This window comes from Aphelocoma coerulescens, chromosome 4, assembly GCF_041296385.1.
Source record: "Aphelocoma coerulescens isolate FSJ_1873_10779 chromosome 4, UR_Acoe_1.0, whole genome shotgun sequence".
NCBI lineage: Eukaryota > Metazoa > Chordata > Aves > Passeriformes > Corvidae > Aphelocoma > Aphelocoma coerulescens.
Window position 1 is genome coordinate 9,553,369 of NC_091017.1, and position 20,299 is coordinate 9,573,667.

Consider the following 20,299-nt stretch of genomic DNA (forward strand, 5'->3'; position numbering starts at 1 on the left):
GTGTTGAAGCTCACATAAAGAAGTTATTTTATCATCTTTGTTTAAAAATCGGGAATATGTTTTATTTGTTCTCCTTGAGGCAGTTCCAGAGAAAATAAAAACCAGTTGCATATCGTTTATCTTACTTAGGAATAGGTAATTTTTAGGGGGAGCTGAGTAGAATTTATCTCCAATGGGGTATTACCTTGTTTTTATTAAACTCTTGAGACATAAGGAAGTGGAACTGTATGTTGACTGCAAGAGGCCAGGTAGTGTTGATCCTGATCCCAAAGCACAATTAGTAACATGCATGCAATATTCTATAGATGGCAATCCATCATGCCCTTGAAGTCCTTGGTAACTTTCCCAGTTAAATCTCTTCTACTCTTAGAAAACTGAAATCTGTTTTTAAAGTTAGAATTTGTTGGGCTTTTTTTTTCCCTGTTCATCACCTAATTTGAATCTTAACCCCATCAGTTTTTTGAACCACTCACCGTAGTCACTGAAAACATAATATATTCTTCTTCTTTGTAGCCTTTTTATATTTTTGAGTATCAGTATCTTCCCTGTTGGTCTTTCATCTTGTTATGAATAACTCCAGTTTATGCAATCTAGAAAAGACATCTTATTTTCTAGACCTGTGGTTATTTCCAGTGCTTTTCTTGGACTGTCTCCAAGTTGTTTGTATCAGTCTTTAAATGCAATATCCAAACCTGAATGCAGTATTGAGCTGAAAAAGCATAAAGAAATAAGTTCATATGTTCTAAAGACTCTAACTGTAGCTAAAGAAAACTTTTTGCCTTTTTCACTGCAGCATGTCTCACATGTAATCCATTATATCCCACAGGTAATTTCCTGAAAATAAATTGTCTCTTAGGTCCTTGTTTTTCACCCTGTATCTATGCATTCTGACCCGAATAGCCTGATTGTTCTGGAGAAAATTGTCTACCTAAACTTCTCCTTTAGTCCTTGCATCTCATTTTTTCAGATAGTTTCTCTGACTCGTAGTAATGTAGAAACACATTTTCTGAAAGTCTTGAAGAAGGTTTCCAAGGATGAAGTAGTGTAGAAATGGATTTATCTATATGCAGAGATATTCTCTAAGGGATTGGATATTCCACCCAATTCATGATGGAACATCAACCTTCTTTGACCCAGTTCTGCCGATGTACTGCAGTTGCACTGATAGATTACTTTGCTTAGCTGTGTATCTCTGAAAAATCTACTTTACTCTGCCCTCTGTAAATACTTTTTTAGCACTTAGATTGTACTTATGCCCTTAGAAAAGATGGGCATGTGGTGTGCAAACAGCTCAAAGGCACTGCAAAATCAATCTCAGTTGACCTATTTCTCCAAGAATTTCACTGGAGGGGAGGAAAATCAGAGTATGTTAATAATCTCTAATTATCCTTTCTTATCGTCAAAGACCCCAAATCTTCCTATCTATCCCTTCCCTGTCCTTTCCCTTGAAACAGTCTTGTAGATTTAACTTATTTCTAGGGATTAATATGATGTTTTTATTACTATTAGTGGTGATTAATATAAAGTGTGACAGGAAATATATGTTGTTCTTGCAAGTACATTTGCATTTTAAGACATTTTCAGAAGGGCAAATTACACCAAAATTATTATGTGTTAAATTAGTAATTATAGGTTAAGCTAGTGTTGTGAACATGCAGTATAAGAAATATATCTGGATAAAAAAATTCCAGAAACTTAATTTAATGTGATGTTCATTTTGCTTCAATGATATGCAATTTTACAATTATGTGTAGACACTATCAAATTTCCAAGCTCATTCATTAAGGAGTGAACATGCATCTCGATGTAAAGTTTTTCTGGCTCTTGTAAAGTCTGAATTTATAAAAAAAGTATAGCTTATTGCACATCCAACATCTGTGGGTTTCATCAGTATCTGTTCAAATTTGGAATACCCCACACAAGAAATCAAATATGGAAGTAGGCCTGGAATGAAATGTGATCATCTGAATTTATCAGTGGTTTGTTAAACAAATTGTTCCCAAAGTTTCAATAAAGCCTTAGTTCATGTATTGCATATGTAGTTTCTATATTCAAACCTTTTTATAATATTCTCAATATTCAAAATTAGAACTTGTGTAGTGATTCAGGGTACGTATATGACCCTGCTAAATTTGGATTGCAGCTCTTGAGGGGTAAAGACTATTTTAACCTTGAAAATGTAGTTTTAGATTATTTTTAGTGGGCTAGAGAGAGCTAAAAATTGTGGTTATGGAAGAACTTCTAAACATAGATAACACAGCTGAGAGAACTCATTCTCGTTTATTTCTGATAGAGGGTAAATCTTGGTTAGTGATTTTTTTCTGCCCAGCCTTCTCAGTATTTACTTTTATTTTTCCTAACAGGTGGGTGAACAAAATAACCTGACTCAGTTAATGCTTTTTCCACCCTACCTAATTTGGGAAGTTAGAGGAGCTTCAGAATGTGAAATCAGGCATGTTAACTGGCATAGCCCATCAAGCATACAGAAGAGCAATGGAATATCCTCACTGCTACTGTTGATAATATATTCAGAGCCTGTCACTTTCTGATCAGAAAATATGTTCATTGAGATATTGTGCAATTCTATCCATTTAAATTAGCTGCAGGTTTTATACTTGGCTGCATGAGTGCAGGAGTCATGAAGGCTTTCACAGAGCTGAAGCCCTTCCTACCTGCTGCCTTGTCCATCCAGTTACACTGCATTAAATTGCATTAAAGTTACTGAACTGTGATATAAATACAGAGCTGCTAGAAATTACACTACATTAAAAAATAAGCATTCCTAAGGAGTTGCAACAAGTCAAAATTCAGGTAGCTGATTTCAATATAAAGTTATTTCCTGTAACTAATTTTGTAATATTAGAACTTGAGACTAACTTAACTATGCTTAGAAGAAATAATTCAGTGTTTGTAAACTACTTGTTTCTGAATCTGTGCCATTTATTTGCAGCATCAACAATAGAAATATAACAAATAGATTTCTACTGAAATTTTTGCTGTCTAACTTAAACACAGTGATTGTTTACTGTTTTAAATATGTCCGGGAATCTATGACAACATCTCAAAATTATAAAGCCTGAAATTCAGTAATAAAAATGTGTGTATAACACATGTAAAGAGAGATTTCTTATTAGTCACTTATGCATATTTACGGAAGTTGTTATTTTAAGAAGGTCTGACTGAGTTTAAAATTTTCATTGGGTGTAAGAATTCCTCATTTTATATTGTTTGGAAGTTAATATAAACTCCCCAATGTTTTGTAGTTCAATCTACAAATACATATATTTTAAGCAGTATACTGGGGGAAAACTGTTGTGAAGTTGTATTTGAATCACAACATTTCAATCTGTGTAATGAGAATCACCTGAATCTGAAGATGGATAGTTTTAACAGTATAGCTTGTGGAGTATGGTGTATTATTTCCATTATATACTGTATAAGGGGGGGAAAGGAATAGAATAGCATATTCTTATGTTTAAGTAAATTAAATAGTACCTCATTTGTGAAGTTTGGCTCAAGCATAAAATTGCTACTTTATTTTGCTAACTGAAACAAAATAGCTTCTCAATAGTTACTGCTCCTTTTTCATAAACAATTTCTGTCAATGAAAACATTTCTTTTAAATTAGGATTTAGGCAACATGCTGTATTTCCATATAATCACCTAAACCTGGAATTAAATGTATGAATAGCCAAAAGTTGTTACCTGTATAAAGAAAAAAAACACCTGGTTCAAATTTCAAATTGCAAATAGCAGTAGCTTGGCATAACAAGATTTAATTAATTAATTAATTGACACCAACTAAGCAAATGCTTGCTACAATGTTAATGTTTGAAAGATTCTTCAGATCCCCACATCCCAGATCAAAAGACATTCAAAGCAGAATGAGGATGTGATGTGCTTGTCTCATTAAAATACAATACCAAATGAGCATTTGAAACTATGCTCATTTTTTAATCTGATTTAACAGCTGTTGAGAATTTTAGAACATTTTCCATACCATTGGATCTTCTTGCAGGTGAGTCCATGCACATTATGTGGCTACCCAGATGAGGATCGTTTTTAAATAAATAAAACCATCAACATAAAGAAAAGTTTTCTTCAAGGTTGCTAAATATGTTGCTGCTGACACAGAACCCTAAGGAATTTGCAATGGAATATTGAAACCAGGTAGCTTGTATGTCACTGTATTCAGCTACAGTAGTAGAGAATAAAATTACTATTCATAATGCAAGCACTTTATCACTGTTCTTGCAAAAAAACCTGCTGTGAACTTTGAGACCTTGAAAACTAATATGCCAGAAACAATAGTGGAGAGATGGGAATTTAGAAAAGGTAATTATTGAGCTGTTGTTAAATAAAAGCCCTTTTGGGTCCCTGTATCTGGAAACATAAAAAAAACAGAGAGCTTGCTAGCTGGGGAGCTACCAGAAAAATGCATTTTAAGTCAAACCATTTTAGACTAGAGGGAATATAATTCGGGGTTTCACAGAACCTGTAGAGTTTAAATAAACAGTATCAAGATTTTTGTTAAAATAAATAAAAATGTAAAGCTCTTTTAGCTAAACACTTCCCTTTCCCCAGGGGAAATTAGTTGGTATTCACTGAAGCAGGGAATGAGAGATGGTAGAGGGTTAAGGAAAAGATGGGATCAACATCCAACATACCATTTTTTATTGACTCACAGTAATCTGATCAACACTCTGGTCATAAAACTCCTGAAAGCAAACTTATACAACTAAAAGTGTAGAGAACAGTTTAGAATAGTTTTAGTCTGAAATGGACCTCCTTTATTTAAAGGACATTCTCTTCATTTTTGATGCCCATTTTCTTCCTGATTATTTTGCAGCTGTTCCCTGGTTTCTCAGTTCTTTGCTCTCCTCTGTACCGTCAGGCAGTACTTTTCCATTTCTTGTTTTTTCTTGAGGAGGGCAATACCCAAGACACAGCAGCTCTGTGAAATGGAGCAGAGTTCAGAGGCAGATTTGAATGGAGAAGGGAAATGTATTGGGTTTGCTGGTGAAAGAAGATTGGCTCTATGTACGTGTTTCACTTTCTTTTACCTTGGCCCAGGAAACCCAGGAGAGGCTTTTCTATGTTTCCAGTACAGGGTTTGTTTGTTTATTTTGTCTGACCTGAGCTATTCTCTAACAGCAGTTTGTGGTAGGGGTCAAGAATCTGATTTGTATGCTTAAGCACATGTTTATAGGCCAAATTTCGGATGTGTATGTATGCCTGGGACACAAAGTAAGAAATGCTATCAGGAAACTAAGTATTTAGAGCACATAATTTGTTATTTTAAATCTATATTGGTTTTGTGTTTGTTGTTTGCAAGGTTTCCATTATTTCAGATTTCCACTATGACTAATAGAGATGTCTGAGATAAATGTGAATATTCTCTTGCCTATTATCATTTTTTGCTAGTTTGAAATCTCTTTTGTTCTATTAGGAAGTAGTATCTTGGTGCATTCAATTTTTACCTTTGTAAATACTGAAAGTTGTATGATTTTATTTGAGAAATACATACAATCAAATCTGTAACATTGCTTAGATGTGATGAAAGTCTGCCTTGCAATCCTGTGGCTTTAGTGACCTTAGTTTGGATGGAAATCCTGACAAATGGAAATATAGATGAACTTTCAGTCAAGAATTAGAAGAGGAAAATTTTTTGGAAGAGAACATATGCCTCCTACTGTGAATACTGCCTTTCAGCCAGAGCTTTAGAAAGCATTTCAGCTGGGTTCAGCTTCTGCTATTGCACGTCAGCAATCTGGATACAGAAAGAGTAAGTGCAGGAGTTCTGATAGGATCACATTATTTATATATCTTCACATATTTATTACTCTTCCTGGTTTAAACTGTACTCAGAAAGAAAAAGGGACCCTCATTTTAGTTCAGCATACAGATCTTCATTGTATTGTATTTCAAGTACAAAGCCTGCAAGCACACTGCCACACTAAAATTATCTGCTGTTTGTGTTCAGAGCAAGAAAAAAATAACCACTTTGATCAATTTGCTGCCTTGAAATGCCCTATAATTTAACCATTACAGAATTTTATTTGATAGTGGCTCCACCAAATGAGCTACTTTAGAAATGAGAAATGTCTGTGTCAATTAACATTCCTGTCGCTTATGCATCATTTGTCTAAATAAAAATGTAAGTACTGAATTTCAGCAGACTACAGAGCATGGTATTATACTAATATTTGTATTCTTTTTAGTTCACTTGAATTTGGGTAATATGTGTCCATGTCTGAATGCTGACAATATCTTCATAACCTCTTCAATAAAGCCTTAGATTAGAACTGCTGGAATACAATCAATATTTTAATGAAGGGACTGGTGCTTTGGTGAGATCAGTAGAAAAGTGTGAGGGCTTGGTTATTGATAGTTGTCTTAAATCCAAGCTACAGCAACTAATTAATTAACAAGTCAATTAATGAATGTAGCAATATATAGTAACATAGAATTTAGGGATATTTCTCACTTGTTCTTTAATAAATAGATGTTCTCTCAGATATTTTCATAATTAAACTCGTTTTAAATATATATATACACATTTTTAAGTTGTTTACTTGGCTCAAAGCTGTTTCTAACCTACGTCCAATTATCACAGCTCTTGATGGACGAGGTCCAAAAGTAGAAGGGACTTGTGTGTGCTGATGCTTATCCAGTGGATTAATAACAGTTGGTAGCAGAGCACAATCATGGTGTGCTCACCCTTCATCCCGTTCCCTCCGTGCTCCATAGTGTGCTGTCTTTTCTAATCTGCTGTGAGTTACAGAGCTAAGACAGTAACAAAGCATGTTGTCTTGGCAAATCTACTTAACCACTGGAGGATAGGAACTCTGCTTTTGCTCTCTGCAGCAGTGTCACTTCTTTTCCCTCTCTCACCCTTGTAAACAATGTTTGTATCACCTGTAAAGAGGCTGAATTAAGTGTGTATCCTGGCTGATTTGTTTTGAAAATGCCCCACTACACCTGGCATATCCCAATGTAATACTTTCTTCCTGTAGCTTGTTTTATATCTGAATGCACCCAAAGTAGGGCTGCTCTCATGTAACCTTAGCCATGCAAAAGTCAGATAGTTGTCCAAGCAGTTCTATCTTTCCTGTCTTCCTGTCTTAGACACCGGGATACTCAGTTGTCCTAAAATATCCTAAAATCAGAGGACTGATCTCTCTGGTGAGACTTTACATGTAACTTTCACCTGAAGAAATGTGAGATGCATCCCATTGTGCAAACTCTTCTGGTAAACACCAGATGCCTGCTTTTGGGTAGCTTGTTTCCATGGATGAGCTTTCCATATATACACAGGACAACAGTTGTGTGTGTATTGTGCCCCCTGTGAGATTGTAAAATATTTTTTTTTTGTCTTTCATTTCCTTTTGTTTAAGCTTCAGAAGTTGACTTCATTTGTTACAGGACACTGGCTGTTGTGTTTGCTTTGCATGGATTAGGAGAACTAGCTAGTAATTCTGACCACCACTTGTGACTTCTTACTGGTCCTCTACCCAACATCTGCTGTCTGAAGGCTTGCACTGATGACACTATTTTGTTAGTGCTAAGTAATTCAGCTTGTAAGGGGGAAAGATGACATCAAGCAAACTGATGTGCTTTTCTTTATTTGCACTTGAATGACAATGACAGATTTTTATTAAAGTTTTAAAACAAAAGATAGTAATGAACTTTGGGCCTGTTTTAAAAAATAAGAAGAAGAAGAAAAAAAAAGAATGTTAACCAAAAGAAAATTGTGTAAACCCAAAATGAAACTCTGAACGTACAGAGGAGGAAAAAACCCTGTATTTTTGGCAGAGAGAAGATCATGCCTTTTGTTCTCTGTTTCAATGACTATTTTGTACTGTGCAGACTTTCTTTCTGACATATAGTTCTAGGGGACATAACTGAGGTACCTTTTTGGATAATATGTGGGCTTGAGACTGCGGTTGCTAAGTAAGGTGCATTTCCTGCTGTGTAGCAGTAGACCAATGGTGGATTGCTTTTGCTGCTTAGATTTGCTCTGGATTAATAAATAGAAAATAGTATTTGTTTCAAAAGCTTGTGTATAATATGTGTTTGTTTTCATACCTAATTCCCCTGCATAAGTCTATAGTTCCTCTGCTTTAGACCCAGAAATAAGTAAATCGAGTAAATCCAAACTACTTGAAACATTTTCTTCTCTATGTCCAGTCTTGTAACTTGCCCTAACTTTCATCTATTAGGTACTTTCCACTGAAACTTTCCCTATGCAGAGGAATACATGTAACAGTTTAAGAAGGATCAATCTTAAGAAACGTGCTTTAATTTGGCACTATAAGCTGAAGCCCTACAAAAAAGAGCCCTCTAAATTCATCCTATATTTTGTAAAATATAACATTCTTGGAGTTTGCCACATGAAAGCTATTGTTAAATGTTATACATATGAGTAGTTACTTCTTATAGAAAAAAAAAAAAAATTGCCCTATCAGCCTGCATCAGATAACTTGGAAAAAATGCAGTCATATTAATTTAGGTACATGGTCATTGTGTTATCAGAGCTTTAAATAGAAATCAAATGTACCCAAAAGAGAAAATGGAGCTGATTTTCAAATGGTCTGCATTCTGCTGGTGTTCCTGAACCTGCTGTTTCCTAATTTTATCTTGATGGCTCCCATTTTATCTCAGATGTTTATTTAGAGTGTCTAGATTGCTTTTAGAGGCTCTCAGGATGTGTTGACCTTTATTGACCAGATACATGACTTTACTGCAGCATTTCTCAGGATGAAAACCCAGGAATATTGTGTTCAGCTGTGTATACATTTTCCAGGTTTTCTTGAGTTTTGCATCCTCTGGACTGAAACTGATAAGTGATGCAGACATGCCTGATTTAATTAAGAGAACTAAACATTGTAAGGTGCTAGGGTTACTTAATTCTGTTTCTAAAGGTTAAAATAACCTGCATTCAAACTCTTTCACAGTGGTCTTTAACAATCAGGCATAAGTTTGTATATTTTCTGCATGTCTGCAAACTGCATGGGATTAAGTGATTCCTCAGGATTCTGAAGAAAAATTACTGACAGAAAACCATTGTTTCAAGAGAGAGATTAGAATAGCAATAGCTAAAGTCACAGTAAAATATAATTCCATTCAGATACTGTTTGTTTGGATAATTATTTTTGTTATTTTGTTAGTATTATGAGAATCTATTTTTTTACCATGATTTAGGAAACTTCTCACTGCTAAAGTTTTATAATTTGATTTGCTACTGTGATCTCTTATTGTTGCTTTCTCAAGCATTAAGATGAGTATTAACACACTAGATCTCTTGATTCTGAGTATCTAAGTTAATTCTTTGAGCCTTTTTAGCTCACCAGTACCTTATCTGCTACTGCATACATATCAGGAGAACATCTGGTGTTTTATAAATACCTTCATAATTTGGAGTTTTAGGTGGTATTATGTACAGTCTTTTGTTCAGATATTTCACTAAACCATTGCTTGTAATTATTTTTTCTTCCTTACAAGTGTGTAGGCACATGAACTTCCAGGATTTAAGATGCATAGAGGAAGCAAGTGTATTCTTTATTTAAATTATTATCTTAGTAACTGAGGATGGTATCAAATGATCAAAGTATGTAGCTATGTAATATTATTTTCATAAACTTTGAGTTGCTTTTACATGCAAGTATCAAATATGAATGATCTCATTTAAAAATTTGAAAGCTCTTTTTATGTCCAATATGCTCATATAGTAGAAAAAAAAACCATTCCTCTCTATGTAGCAGTTGAAAGAAAAAATATTAAGATTTTGGGCCACATTCAAAATAAATCCCATCCACCACTTTCCATGTTTAACAACCTTGAAGCATGTCTGGATATTCCTTGAAGGATGCTAACCTTTTGGCTAAGCAAACCTTACAATTATGATCTACAAATCAGAACACACTTTACAAAAGGAAGTTGGTAATACTTCATGAAGATATGGCATTTTAATAACACATTAGTAAATCATATGAAAAGAAATTGTAATGATAGGAGGTAATATGGTCTGCAAAGGGGAGATACTATTCTCCTTGAAGTTTTTCAAACCCAGCTGCTGACTTCTTAGAAAACACTGAATTTTAGGAATTACTTTAATTGTCCAAGATGTTTCAACTAATAGAACCAGCCACTGAAATGTTTTTCTTTTTTTCAAAATTCACACCTGTAAATATATTTTAATGTTTTCAAATGTACTAAAAACTGAGAATAGTTTTAATGTGACTTAGTACTTGTTATTCCTAACAGTTTTTATATAACAACGGTTTGTAAAACAAAAGATAATTGTGTGGAAGGAGGTGAAGAGTGCAAACTTCTCAAAGAAAATATTTTAGAATAAATAAATATTGAAATATGTAACAGCAGCAATATCTGTATGAGAGTTAATCACCACACATTGAGGTCTCATGTTTCTCCAAATGGCAAAATTGTAATACTGACTCAGAGTGAGTGAATCGTACTGTCCGAATGAGTGTTGCATCGGTAACATTTTCCACACAAAGTGGAAGCAGGATGCTTCTGTTCATTATCTGATGTCTAAATCCAACAGAAAACAGACAACTGAAAACGTTCTTCATAAAAGCTGCTTTTCAATAAAAACGTACTATCCTGATGTCACGTTCCACTGAGGGAAACTGAGAGAAGTTCTGTTAAAAAACAGATGGTCAGGAACGAAATTGAGCCAAACGAGACAAACCTTTTATCTGTGAACCGTTTATTGATAACGAAAATAAAAGGGGTTACCCTACTACAGAGGGCTAGAAAATACAGAGCCAGAGGAAGGAAAATGGGAAAGGAAAATGGGAAAGGACTAGAGCGGGGGGCGGGGGAGAAGGAGAGCGACGGAGAGCGGAGACAGAAAAAGGGGCATTACCAGCGGAGGTTCGGGAGTGCGCACACTGCTCGCCTGGGCACGGCTCCCGCGCCGACGGGCGACCGGACACGCGGGGCGGGCCCTCGGGCAGCAGGCCCGGAGGCCTGGGCTGGGTCGTGGCGAGGATCGCGGCGGTGGGGCTGGCTCAGAGGCGGGCAGGGCTGCACGCAGGGCGCTCAGGTAGGGACGCAGAAGCAGGCAGGGCTTGGACACAGGGAGGCAGGATGGACGCGAGCGTGAGCAAGAGCCATCGAGGGCAGGACAGCCAAAAGGCAGGGTAGGGCCAGGGCAAAAAGCATAGGACTCAAAAGCCCCAACTCCAAAGCAAGTTTGGAAAAGCAAGTCTCAAAAAGCAAGTCTTAAAAAGCCCATCGGATCACCAAGCCTCAAAAGCAAAAGCACAGTGTCAAAAAACACCAATCCAAAAGTCTACACTCAAAACAAATTTTAAAAAACCCCCCAAAACAAAAAGCCACATTCTCCAAAGTCCCAAAAGGTCCCAGAGCGTTTGACGCAGTTACTTTTATACCCCCTGGCTCCTCCCAAGTTCCGCCTCGTGACAGCAGACCATTGGCCCAGTCCAATGTCCCACTGCAGTCCATTGCAGACCTTTTGCCATCTGATTGGAGAAGCCCCTCTGGAGGCTACAGCGTCCTTGGTGGTCTCCTGCTGACTGCCTATTCCATGTGGGAAATGGTTGCCAGGCAAAGTCTCCCCAGAGACAAGGCTTTCTCCCATCTTCTTCTAGTTGCCTCCTGGATGTGGCACATGTGCATCCTCCCCCACATGCCTCTGACAAACAGTGTTGAGGCAAATCAAAATTGAATTGGCTCCTCATACCTGCTTTCTCTTGTTAAACACACTTCAGTAACATTTTAATGACATGGAATTCCTACACCTGAGAAAGAAGCTCCTTGTTTGTTTTGAATATATGTTGTGACTCTACTTAAAATCACATATTCTTTAATAACTCAATGTTATTTTTAACTTGCATGTGTCATGCACTGCCATTTTGGAAAATAATGGTGACAATGTTAATGATGGTGTTTGCACCGAGAAATCAATTTATATTAAACTATCTTAAAAGAAATGTATTGAAAGAGAATGCAGAAGAAAGCATGATTTTTTAATCCTAACAGCTGTTTCAAAAATGTTTTTAACAGTGACATTGTGGCTTCGGCAGCAGCATACCTTAAGCAGTATTCTCAGTTATTTTGATGAATTTCATATTTCCTTCCTTAATTTTTTTCAATTTCCAGTTTGATTTTGGTCTAGAAATATTATCACAGTAAGTGAGTGCTACTTGATAATAAAATCCTTGGAAAAAGCCTTCTCTAGCGTGAGTTTCTCATTGCATTTACAGATTCACATCTACTTATGCACTTATGTATCATCTTGGAAAGCCTGTATGGTATTGCCTGATTTTCAACTTAGAAGTTTAACACAAATTTATGGATTCAAACACCATAGTAATTTGTATAAGTACAATTTTTTTGGTAGAATGAGGGAAAATAGTAAGATTCCGCTTCCAGAGAAGTTTGTGAGAATGTTCGTGGAAGATAGGAGACGTAATCATAGGAAAGTGCAGAGGCTTGCTCTGAGGCCAAAAGGGCAAGGACTGGTAAAGTGATCTGTTTAGAGAATACGGATTACATACCGAAAGAATAGAGAGAAACAGTGCAGGGACTTTATTCAGAAGATTGGATTTAATCCATAAATATCATTTTCTAACTGAATGCTTTGATGTTATCATAATATCATGAAAATACAAAAACAGTTCTCTGCATGATTCACTGATATTACAGGCAGTGTTGCCATCTACATTCTATTTTTTTTTCAAGTAATCCAAGTCTGTGTTTGTACACTGTAGATCTAGATAACTCTAAAAATACATGGATTACTGGAAGTACATTTGCTTTGCAAATCCGATGTAATTGGAAAATTGACTAACCACAACACAGATATTCAGTTCTGTACTTTACCCTCCCCCCAATAACATGGTTGAGTTTGTTCCTAAAGCTCAGATATTTAGATTGCTCACCAAAAGCAAATTTATAAAGTTAATTCATGGGTTAAAAATAATATTGTTCTATTAATTAGAAACAGTATTATAGAATTCAGAACTATTTTGGAAATGTAAATGTATGGACAAAGAATTTTTTTGTTTGCTTAATAAAATAGGATTTGGCAGATAGTACACTCAAAACTATTGAATAATTGAATTTATATGCAGTATAAATACTAGGTTGCCATGACATTACAAATACTTCAGAGAAGCTTTTGGTACCAAAACTGCTGCTGTTAAGAACGTGCACTCTATTAAATAGAGATTGTATTACTGCTTTCTAGATGACAACAATGAATTTTCAGAACATTTTAAAGTACTTTCTTTAACCCTTTCCACAGTGAAATGTCAAATAGAAATAAATATAACAAAATAATTTAGAAATATGTATGTGCACACAAGCGCTAATAGGAAAGAGCAAGGTTATGAGGAACTATGACTAAGATTTACAGAGAATTAAAAGACTCATAACTTGTTTTATCAAAAGACTTTTTTCTTTTCCTTCTATGGAGTAAAAACTCAGACTGGTCAGCTATACTTCTTGGAAAAGAGTAACTGCAGAAGATCCCTGAAGACCTGAAACAGAAATACCAAAGCTTTATAGTTTTAACTTTGTATACCTTTGCTTTAGAAATCAAGTCATTTAGAAACCCTTTAATGTCAGGTCGGAAAAGAGTAAATTACAATGACAGAAGAGAATTTTTTTGTTTCTTAATGCAAACCAAATCTTTTTCCAAAGCCAATTTCAAATGGCATCGTATTCAACCTATACTGGAAGGTAGTTTCATTCTGAAGGTCACACCTCTGATGAGAGGTTGATCTTCCCCAATGTGCTTTCACTTAGAACACTGTCCAAACAAAATACTTACCAGTGCTGTGTGCCTGTGTAGCTTAACACACACTTAATTTCATTGATGACCCTATAACATGTATGGTTTTTGGAACATTGGAATTGATCCAAGGATGACTCTTTGCCTTTATTCACCTCAGGGGATGTTTTCCCCTAGCAAACAACTTAAGCTTCTTTGTTGCTAAACAGTAGGACAAGAGGTAATGACCTCAAGTTGCACCAGGGGAGGTTTAGGTTGGATATTAGGAAAAGTTTCATCACCAAAAGGGTTTCAGGCATTGGAACAGACTTCCCCAGGAAGTGGTTGCATCACTATCTTTGGAGATATCTAAAAGATATCTGAAAACAGCCTTTGGAAGAGGTTATGCACCCAAACATGGCACCTAATATTGCAACATTGGTGACAGCACAGCAAATTTTAGAGAAAGATTTTACAGGAGGAGATTGAGATTCCTTTTAAAAAAAAAGCTGGTGTGACTCATTGATCCCTGCCCACATATTCCCAAGAACTAGGACATGTCTTCACATGCTCTGGGCTGAAAGTCAGGTGCCCAGATGCGCACTGTACCAGGCAGCTCCTCCAATCTTGATCTACTCGCTAGATACTGTAGAGTGTGGCCAAACCCTGCCCGCCATTCTGGGTTTTCCCAGGCTGGCCATGCCTGCAGATTTGGGAGACCCTCTCTGTTCTCTGTTGAAGCCCACTGGAATGACTCTCAGGGTTTCTTTGCTGCCGGTCTACTGGATGTCCAGAGAAGGAGCATGTGAGATGTGTGTGATGCTCAAGTGTTACGGACTGGAGCTGGGGCTGTTAACTCCTGCCACTTCTCCAGGGTCTGCTCTTCCTGTGGCTTCCACACCCACCTGGCCCCATCATTCCTTTCCTAGTGCTCCTGTTGGTGCTCTCTGTAAGAAAACAACTTTTCCTGCTGTTGAATGCCCATGTGCTGATGGCTTCCAAGTTCGCAGCTACATTATGCTGCTGTATTTGCTGTCCATAGTTTGATAATTCTTAGAGCAGTTATATATCAGCTCAGCTAAAAAAGGCAGGGGAAAGCACACCTGGGTTCATGCTTCATGAAGGCTCGGCAGGTATCTTCCTCACAAGCTCTCTGTGCTCCTTTCAGTGTTTTCTGATTGACAGACAACATGGGCTCAGATTATTTGTAGAAGGGAATTATTTTGTGGTTCATGTTCAGCTGTTATCTTAGAGGGAAGGAGGTGCACAAGCATGAGACTTTTCTTGGAAAGATCAGCTGAGGTGAGCACAGGTGAAGTGCAGAAATTTTTGTGTTTATGGAATAACTTTGTCCCTTTAGAGTCTGTTATTCTCTGGATAATTGTTTCCTGGTTTTGCTTCTACACCCTAAAACTTGTTTTGTCTTACTGTTAACTAAGTAGTCTGGAAGACTCTTAGAAGGACCCTTCTTAAAAAAAGCTGAATTTCTTTGCAGTTTGTAAAGATGATAGCAGATGATCTCTCCTTAATAAGTTTTTGGCATTTTCATAGAAGTTTCTAGCAGCTTTAACCTTAAGCATTTCTTCTCTAACTTCCTCAAGTTGGATGCCAGAAATAAAAGCTTCTTTCTCTGAAGTTTCTTGATTTTAGTGGCAGCTTAATAGGAACTTTTGACACAGCCTGCTCTTATAAGTACATCTCCATGGAGAGTGTAATTTTGGACAGACAAACCACAACAGCTATGGCTGAAGCCTTTGTGCTCTGACTGATAGCGAATCTAAAAGAAGGCTTTGTAATTTTTTAAGATTTTTTTTTAAAGGACTATTTATAAAAGACCTATGCTCATTCATTGTCCTAGACACACAGCAACACAGTTAAGATGCATGGGATACGATTTAATTAGGCTTCAGCTGTATTAACTCATCTGGGAGTTATCCAGCACTAATGCAAATAGGGCAGGTCATGATTTTTGTCTGGTGGAAGCCTGGATTGCTTCCTGATTAACATTATTGTCCACATGATGAAGAAGTGGCCTGATACCAAAAGCCTTATGTACCACCTGGGTGTTGGCACTTGTAATTACCGATGTCACCACTCTCTGTGTCAGGGTAGAGGGAGGAAGGGAAGAGTATTATGATGGTGCTGTGAGGATTAGATTTGTTATCTTGTCTTGAAAAGAGAAAAAAAACAAAAAAAAACCAGACCAATATTCTTTTTTAAAAACAGCCACTTGTCACTGCTCTGTTAGAATGCTTAGCAGTATTTCCTCACATCTGAAAATAAAAGCCAGTATGTCCGAACTTTGCTGTAGGGAGTTTAAACCGTTGTTGAAACTAACACCAAGGTCCTGATCATATTTCTTTGGCAGCCTTGAGCCTGTAAGCAGAAAGCAGACATCTCCTTACATGTCTACTTTTTCCCTCAATGTAGCACAGCAAGTAACTGCTAGGTATTTGTTTCCTGAAAAGAAATAATTATTCTGTTTCCGTGGTTTCTGCACTCCTGCAGTTGCTTCTGGCTGAACATTTCTCTTAAGTGAAATAATTTCAACAGCAGCTTGTGTGCTCGGATTGTAGACTGAGAATGGATACAAAATACATGAAAATTTCAAATTTTGGGAGGGATAGGAAGAAACAGGAGCAGATAGTGACTGTGAAAGAGATCTGCTAAACCTTAAAGTAGTTTTGCTAAATGACTTAAAATTTTCACACAGAACTGAAATCTGACAAAACTTCATAGCATTTAGGAATTCTATACTGGTCTGAATTACACAGCTGCTTTTTATATATTTATGAAGTAAAATGTTTTCTTTCACAAATTAACACAGATGCTGTCACCTTACATGACAAGCAGCCTTTTGTATTGAAACTAAGTTTAAGTTTAAAAAACAAATAAAAAGACTAATGATTCATTAGATTCATGGAACTCACTCAGTCGAATTCCCATAATGAGAATGTTTGCTTTCTACAGAAGTTTAGGAAATATCTTGGTTCATTAGAGATAACATCTGGTCAGCTGTAAGAAGTTTTTCTCACTTCAAAAATGTTTTTATAGGAGACTCCGCTAATGCAGATATTTCCACTGGCAGCTGGTTCTAAACTGAGGATAATGGATTCATCTATCAAGGGAAACAGTATACATATTCAGTCTCTTGCCACCAAATTTATAAGGACTTCATGTAAATGTGAAAAGAAAGAAGTATAACAGATGACTTCAGGCTTGCTTAATGCTCTTTCTCTGATTTTTCAACTCTAGGCATAGAAAAGTGTTGTGCATTTATCTTCTAATGTTGATACATATTTTAGCAACTCAGTATACAATTGGTTCTGCTAAAAATCCTATCAGCCTTTCTGTTATATATAATATTTTCTTGAGAATGTTTTTTCATTTATTTTGCTGTTTTCAGCTAAATGTCTGAGGTAACATTACCAGTCTCATACAGAATTTTGTCACATACCTGCTTCTGCCCGTTGTTGCAACATTTAGCTTGGTAATTGGAGAGATACATACATCAGATTCAATTTTCAGTCTGTTTCATCCATTGAGATTTAGCTTGCCATTCAGTGATCTTGTCTGTGATTTTAAAGATATCTCACCTCGAGGATATCAAATTATCTATCAATTAGATAATGTCACCAATCCTAAAGACTGGTGTGCTGTTGAAAACTGTGATTTTTGATGTATCTTACGCTATGGTCTTTTTGCTGGACATAAGTTTCGGCAGTGGTTTCATTCTGTAATGAAAAAGCAGCAGCTTTTTTCTTTTCTTTTTCTATGGATCCTTTAACCCAACACAATTGCAATTCAATCTTCTTCTAGTTTTCATTCCTTCCCTAGATTTTTTCACTTGCTGTCATTGAATTGGTATTAGAGCAGAAAGGATTCCATTTTATATCTAATAACAGAGTCTTTTTATTAAGTAGAATAATTTGTATGTACAAATGTAATATACAGAGATACACATTCAGGGAAAAATAATATAAGAATATTATTAATAAGCAAAGTAACTCACTTAAAATGTAGGAAATACCATAACAACGATTTTTTCATACAAGCTTAATTGGCCTTTCCATGAGTGTTATCTTCTTTAATTAGATGATCACTCTTTCCTTCCCCTGTCAGAGCCCATGCACAGGATGCCCTGTGTTACTGCATGTGCAGATATTCACAGTGTCGTTGTTACTGTCCCACTGACATAAAAGGGGATGCTGGTTCAAAACTCAGGAGCTACAGCTTTGTATGGATGATGGATCCACCCTCTGGGGGGCCCGGGGGTTATGTTTGCAAAGGAGAAACTCTGAGGGGAGGCTGACACATTGTCCATGGAGGCTCAGCCATGGGGCTGGGTGCACATGCATGCACACTCGTCTGGAAGAATTGCATCTCTTTCACCTGCCTCAGCATCTTTCAAGGTGGATGAAATGACACTTGCCACTAGGGAACAACAAGCAGGCAGTTCCCCTGATGAATTCCTAAGCAAGTTAATGTTGCCCTCATTTTAGAGGTGTAGAAAGGAGATGCTGAGAATTTAGATTGAAAATTTTGTGTAGGAAAGTAGGCAGGTCAGACTTATCTGGAGTACGTGATTTTGTGTGCTCAAAGAACTCTTCAACTTGTCTTCCAGTGTAGCTGTGAACGGTCAGTTTGACCAAATCTCTGCCTCTCAGAGTAAGTGCCCTGAAAGATGAATGAATGCATACTTACGTTAACTTCAGTTCTTATACTTACCCTGTATTAAGCAGCAACTTTGTGGGATAAAGTCCAGGTTTCTAATGCAGCACTTGCCTGCACTAATGTTCCCAACAGGTAGCATCAACACATGTCTGTGTGTAAGATAAAATGGTGTCAGCATTTATTCTCCTTTGTGTACACTTCTTAATATCACAGGAAAAAGAAGCATATTTTTCCACAGAGATCAAAAACTATTTTATGCATAACAGAGGAATGGTGTGAGTCTGGAAACGCTGCAAAAATTCTGAAATCTGAAATAGACATTTGCTGGCTGTGGTAAATCTCTCTTATCATCTCTTCTCTGATGATATTCTTGACCTAGTCCTGCCTCTACTTTCTGCTCCCTTTCTGTGTTCCTCTCAGCTTTGCCTTTTGATTCCAGTCCCATCCTTTCCCTACTCTACCTGTTTCTTAAATTTATGTGAATGTGTTTTTTAAATATGTACCCTCCTGGTTTTGCAACAAAACAGAATTTTTAAAATTCAGTAGAAAGGATAGGCTTTTTCATTGTCATTTTCTGCTTTACTAATAATTTCTCAAAGACAAAATTCAGATTCTGTCTTTCAGTTCTAATGTGTATTTATCAAATTTCATACTAGAGCTATTGCTCTGTGGGTTTTGCAGTCTTAGCACATTGATATTCAATGTGCCTCTTCCTACTCTTCCAGAAACTAACATTGCAAAAATTCAACTGTGGATAAACACAAGAAAAATATGCTATTATAATTTAGAAGAGTACCTTACTTGACTTGTCCTTTTAATGTAGATGATAAAGACTTGTATAATTCTGAAGTTTACTAAATGATACCTGGTGAGTAAGGTTGCCTGGAAAATGTGGTTCATTGTTAAGTCAGTAATGAAACAAAAGACATGTAATTTTGCTTTGGGGGTTTCAAACATCTCTCCTTCGTGGCACATGCTGCATTATAAAATAGTGGTTTTTAGGTATCTCTTTTCACACTTTCTGTTTCAGACCACCTAACCTTCTTCCTCTGAACTAAAACAACAAAAAACCCTTTCTAACTCAGTTTAGTAGAGGGCAAAAGGCAAGCAGTCTTTTTTATTTAACTTATTTTTTAAGAATGGTTTTGATATCACACACAGTGAACTAACTGTTCAACTGAGAAGCATGAATAGAGCAATCAACCTGACATATTTTGGAAGTGTATTTAGGTATGTGAAAGGGCTGAAATATTCCTGCACCTCCTATTCTTAAATACACACTAAAATGGAAAGTGTTTCTAGTATGTGTGCAAGTTCACACTTGTAAAATATACGTTCCTTTCAAATAATATGTATTACAAATTAGTTTGAAGAAAGAATTCTGTCTTTAAATAAGTAATTAAAATGAGGATGAAGCATACCTGACTTCTTGCTGTTAAAAATTATTCATTGCCATTTTTCCCTAGTAAGTATTAAGCAATCATGTGAAAATCAAGAACTCTGTGTCAGATTCTGTGTTTAATTTTCCCATACAGAGTGTATGTAAGCAGTAGAATACTATATAATCCTGAATGAAAACATGGTCATTGAAGATTATTTAATATCATGAAGGAAATGAGGGTCAAAGTTATGTGCTTTGTATTTTCTTTATTTTACTAAAACTTAGGGGGCAACCTAGAATTACCAGAATTCTTGCCTTCACTCAGACTGACAGTCCTTTAAGTCTCTTGTGAAGTGAGCCAGCATTCATCTACATCACATTGGGGCACTTGGGGACATGATTTAGTCATGGTCTTGGCAGTGTTGGGTCATCAACTTGATGACTTTGGAGGTCTTCTCCAATATAAACGATTTTATAAT